The sequence below is a fragment of the Myodes glareolus genome, chromosome 24, assembly GCF_982192425.1.
Source record: "Myodes glareolus chromosome 24, mMyoGla1.1, whole genome shotgun sequence".
Lineage (NCBI taxonomy): Eukaryota > Metazoa > Chordata > Mammalia > Rodentia > Cricetidae > Myodes > Myodes glareolus.
The window spans coordinates 38520216-38526215 of NC_142049.1; positions in this window are offsets into that span (position 1 = coordinate 38520216).

A 6000-nucleotide genomic window follows, 5' to 3' on the forward strand; every position below is an offset into this window, starting at 1 on the left:
GCTCCTCTATTCAGATGGAAAAACCTCTAGGTAGCATTTTATCTCACCAGGTGCCTCAGGCAAAAGGTAATGGTAACCAGGTTGACGCGCCTTTATTATGATAATTAGGACCAGTTCTTTGAGGGAGAATGGGCGTAGATCATCTGATCATCTTACTACTTCCTGCTGACAAAGGGGCGATGTTTGGGGGATAAATGTTTTCATCTGACTAATCTTTTGGCGACAAATGTTTTTATCTGACTGAACTTTTGGCGACCTTGGCTGAGGGCGGCGGCAGCAGCGGAAGGCGGCTCCGTCTCTGAGGCGCGGCCCACCGTGGCGCGCTCCGCATGGCCCAAAGGCATGGCTCCGCCCCGCATGGCCCAAAGGCATGGCTCCGCCCCGGGCCGTGCGCGGGCTCGCCGGTTATCCCGTAACTGCGAACTGTACCTCAGCCTCACCTCAGGCATTGAATTCGCACCGCCAAGCTCCGGCGAGGGGGGCATCCGCCCACCCGTAGAGGGGCTTCTCCTGCCCGGTCCGCCCGCGCGCAGAGCCCCGTTCTCTGGGAACTCACCTCCCCGCTCGCCCATGTTGCTATGGAAACACAGTTTTTCCGCAGAGCCGATTCAGCTCCTCTCTGCCTTCTATGGCGCCGCTGCTCACCACGCAGCTTCCGCCTCAGTCAGGCGAGTCCGCTCAGGTGCTGAAAAAGTCCTCCAAAAACCATAGCCCCGCCAGAAGGCCGGGACATATAGCCTCTGATGTCACACGGACTTTAGCCTGCCCGCGACCTGGCTATTCGCAGGCCTCTGCGGACTCCAGCAAATTTCCCGCCAGCAACTGGTTAGCATGGCCATGCCTCCCGAACGAGCTAGCACTGGAGAGTGCAATTTTGCGTCTCCCTCCTGAGTAGCTGGGATTACAGGTGTGCACCACCGTGCCTGGCCCACTTCCGTGTTTTTAATCAGGCATTACCGCTCAAAGGCGGGCCGGCTGCCGCCAGCACTCTCAGCACGATCAAGCAGCTTGTCTTTCTCAGTCAAAAATTAAAGTTTTTTGTACGTGAGAGCCAGAGACTGAGCTCTCTTATCAAAATTAGGCGAAAATCACCTCCAAAAGCTCTGTGGCTCTTTAAGAATAGGGAAGGCAGTCTTAGAACACGATCAAGCCCGCCTCCCTACGAGACTGTTGCCCCGAGTCTCTTATCAGCGAGTACGCACGGAGGAAGCCGCGGATCTCCCAACCGTAAACCTCGCCCTTTTTGCTGCTGTTTACATTCCTCCTGCACTGAACTTAAGGGATTTTTCTTCCCCGTTGCTTTCTGTACCTTCTTTCAGATACCTTAACTTTGATTTTTTTTTGTATTTTCTTTTCTATTTAGGCCTATCCTTTGAAATTCCTTTTTACATTTCTTTTCCTCCCCTTTCTGGGGATTTCAACCGACGTCACTCACCGCTCCATGTTCTCAGAGTTCTGAAATTCAAGGCTCTCTGTGCTGGTGTCTGATCTTGGGCTTTCAGCGCGTTGTTGGGCGCTTCCTTCTCAGGGTCCCCCGGCGTAGTTGTCAGGGTCCCTCAGCGTCCCGGAGTTTCGAGCACCAGTTGCGGGGCGCCATCCTGTCCAGCAGGAATGAACCCCACCAAAAACGAGAATTCCTTCTCTGGTCACATCTTTATTTGGAGCATTCCCTTGAGGAAAATTGGGGGAAGGGACGATAGAGCAGGGACGAGAGAAAGCTTAGAGAGAGGAAGTAGGGTCCCGAGGCATCTGCTTTTAAACGGTGGAGCAGCTTGAACGCTGTCCTGATTGGTTAATGCCATTCTGCTGGTCTGAGCATGTGCAGGCAAGGGTGCAGGCAGGGGTGCTCAGCCCCACATGGCTACCTCCAAACTGCAGGACCACCTGTGCCTCCAGGTGGCTCCCAACAGAAAACTACAAAAGTGAGATGACAATAGAAAGCAATATTGATCTGTAAATTAAAGGTAAATTGCTTCTTTATGGATCAATAAAATAATGATTAGCTCTGAGAAGAAATATTGAAGAAAACTTATAAAAACTTTCAAATTACTACCTGTCAAACTTTCCATTTCTTTGCTTTGTTGTGTCAGTAACAGTTGCCATGTTTCTTGCTCCTGTGAGTCAAGCATAGCCTTACTATTGAAAGAATGAAAAACCACCCAGAGGGTGTCTTAACCACGTGGAGAAACCCTCGCCCAAGAACAGAGTCCAAGCCACTGGATGCAAAAGCAAGAGGCAATTTTTTTATTGTTCACACAGGGCCTGTGGGTGCTGCAGTCACATGGAGAGCTGAGCACCCCGGGCTGGGTTTTGGGGCAGATTATATAGGGTAGGTGTAGGCAGAAGCGAGCGTACAGAAGCAGATGCATGGTTACAGGGGTCTCATTGGTCAATTTTAATGAGGCCATGAGGTCATGTCTAAGACAGGTGTTGGCTTTCTGCTGGGTGCCTGACAGTTTGGGGGCTTTTTAACAGTTTGGGGACTTTCCATTCCTCCCCCTTAATCTTGTTCATGTGGGTAGCATAACTCCTGGTGTCTAACCGCAGGCATCCTGTTATGCAGACTCGACAATAACATCTGTGCCTTTGTTAGGAGCCCCAAGACCTTGTTATGAGCCCCCAGTTCTTGGTTCAAGCCTTGCATATAATGGCGTTACAGCAGCTAAACAGCCAGGCTGGGGTCTTTCATTTCCCCCATTTCTATTTAAGCTGAAGTAAAATCCTTTACTTATGGGTTCAAGAGAACTCTGTTTCCTGTTGTCTTAAGACCTGGTATTGGTGAGTTAGAACCAGAGTCTGGATAACTGATAAATGATTTTTCATAAATTGCACCAAGCAATTTAGGATGCAGGGTCCAAAGGTCAGGATTAGGAGAATTATCAGTGGATCCATCAGGGTAGATAATAATGTGGCATACTAGTGGGATTTATCAAACCAGCCTTCAAACCAGCCTTGTTGGGATTTATATTCTTTCTCTCTCTGGGCTAGTCTTTCTCTGAGTTTGTCCATGGTCTCGCATACTATGTCAGGCTGGTATGCATAAAAACAACATTATTCTTTTAGGGCTGCATATAATCCACCTTCCTTTAAAAATAGTAAGTCTAGACCTCTCCTATTCTGTAATACTACCTCAGAGAGGGAGGTTAGGGATCTCTCCAAGGCCCTAATGGAGGTTTCTATAGCTTTTAAGTCCAAGTGCATGACCTCTTGTAAGGCCTGTAGGTTCCCTGTTTGTAACAATGCTTGTGTGCCAATTCCTATCCCAGCTATTATTCCTCCAGTTCCCAATAGGACAGCATGTGTCATAGTTATTGGTTCTCTCTGATATCTATTGGTACCTTCAAAGAATTTATATATAGTTTCTGAATCATGATAATCCTAGGCCATAATTGAGCTAAAATGCAATATTCTTCAGTTTGATTCCAAATTTGTGCTGAAATACAAGGGGTGAGACCAGTGTTGCACGCCCAGAAGGTGCCATTTGGGGCCATAAGATAATAGTCCCCATGGGTGAGGTTCTGGACCGTGTGAATGCATAATGCTTGATGGGATTAAGGCACCTTGCCTAAACAGGTCCCTTGACCCGATATCTCAGGCAAGGTCAGTTTGTGGTGGGGTAAAAGGGAACATATGGCAGAAGAGAAAGTATGATTAGTAAAGTTTCTCATTGTGGCTATTCCTTCATAGTAAGGAGGTCCTGAATTCAAGCAAAGCCAACAGTCCTTAGCTCTATTGGGGTCTGAATAGTTAAAAGCCTGATATGTCCCCCCTGATTAAATTGATGAGTCTGTCCCCCGTCCCCGGGAAGTGCTCCCGGTGGCTGGTAATAATAGTAGTACCTAAACTATTCAGCATTAGGGTGCTCATGGTTGGGGTTCTGGTGGAATTTTCTTTGGCTATTAATATTGGTCTAGGTGCCGAGGCCTGGGAGGTAGGCGGCCTTTGGTTTGACAGGACCTGATTTGGACCAACTGGGTGGGAGGCTGAGATTGAACTTATAGATCGAGAAAGGGAGAATAAGGTGAATGGATACCTACCTGGGTGGTATAAATGTAGCCCCCAGGTTTTAGTACCATCCCAGAGATTATCTTTCCCTTTTAGGGTGAATGAGAGGAGGAGGAGATTGTATCTTCCCATGGACCCATTCAGGCATGTCCTATAGTCTTTGCTCGCACCTGCCGTCAGCTACCTGGGGCTTCCTTGACTGTTATCAAATCCCAGTTCGAGGAGGGTCCCCAACTCGTGGTGCCAGTCGTCTCGCAACCCCAATTAGCACAGTATCCTATTTCTGGCCCACCGCAGTGGTAAACCTTACCTTGATCTCTCCCTGACCCTGGACAGACATAAATCCCTCTCGTACTTATGCAAATATCTGCCTCCATCATTAGTTGGCATATATCAAACCAAATATCTGGAAAGTAAAGTTTAAGGGTGGATAATTGCGAGGTGCGATTGATAGGATTTCCCATCAACAAATTAGATAGCGTCCAGGTGATGTTATAAACAACATGGGGACTGGTGCTATCAATGCCCCTCGGAAAGAGCATCAGGGTGAGGATTATGAACGAGTAAGTCTTATCTTTAGGGGGTTTTGAGAGCTTTGGAGTTTCCGTGATGGTTCTGGATCTGATTGGTCAGGAAGGTGTTCCAGTTGAGCAGCCTTGACATGTGGATCCAGGCAGCAATCCCGTCGACCTTCAATGCCGTGGGTGTAGTCAAAAACACAGTATAGGGTCCTTTCCAACGGGGTTCGAGATTCCTAGTTTGGTGTCGTCGAACACAGACGGAATCGCCAATCTGGAATCGGTGAGGCACAGTTACTGAGTCAGCAGCTTCTTTATAAGCAGCTGCAAGGGGTCTCCAGACCTCCCTCTGCACCAGTTGTAGGGCCTGCAGATGAGCTTGAAGAGAGGGGGAGTCAGCGTAATCAGAAACATCAGTATCAAAAAAAGTCATTGCAGGTGGCAGTGCACCATATAGGATTTCAAAGGGAGTCAGCCCATACGGCCCAGGGGGGTTCCTGGCCCTGTAGAGAGCCAGTGGCAGGAGGGTCACCCAATCCTTCAGGTCAGTTGCAAGCGATGATTTGGATAAGGCCTCCTTGATTGTTCTGTTCATTCTTTCTACCTGTCCTGAGCTCTGGGGTCTATAGGCACAATGCAATTTCCAATCAATCCCCAGTAACTTGGCCATCAACTGACTTACCTGGGAGACAAAGGCAGGACCATTATCAGACCCGAGTACCTTAGGCATCCCATATCGAGGAAAAATTTCTTCCAGTAGCTTCTTGTTTACAACTTTTGTAGTTTCATGCTTGGTGGGGTAGGCTTCCTCCCATCCTGAAAATGTATCTATGAAAACTGGAAGGTATTTATAACCATACATGCCAGGCTTAATCTCAGTGAAATCTATTTCCCAATGTGTCCCTGGTCTGTGCCCCCTGAGGCGAACTCCGGGAGCAATCTTAGTCCGGCCTGGATTTACCTGTGCACAGGCCTTGCAATTATTCATTGCCTTTTGTAGGGCCCCATCTCTCTTCAGGAGATATTGTCCAGTCTCCACACGTTCAAGCAGGACCTGCATCTTCTGGGCGCTCAGGTGGGTTAACTTATGGAGGTGATCAATCAATTCAGCAGTGATTTTCATGGGAATTACAGTCCTTCCTTGGTAGACCCAGCGGTTGCGGGACGGGTCATAATCAGCCCCTAACTTCTGTATCATGTCCAGGTCCTCATCAGTATAATCCCAGTCTAGGGATTTGGGGCTATTCTGTTCAGCAAGAATGGTGGCTGTCAGGAGCTGGGGGCCCAGGGCAGCTTGTCTGGCTGCCTCATCAGCAAATTGATTTCCTTTTGCCTCAGAGCTATTGCCCTTTTGGTGCCCTGGACAGTGCATAATGCTCAGTCTCTTGGGAAGAAAAAGGGCCTTTAGTAACGCCAAGATATCAGTCTTATTTTTAATCTCTCTTCCCTCTGAGGTTAATAGTCCCCTTCTCCTAAA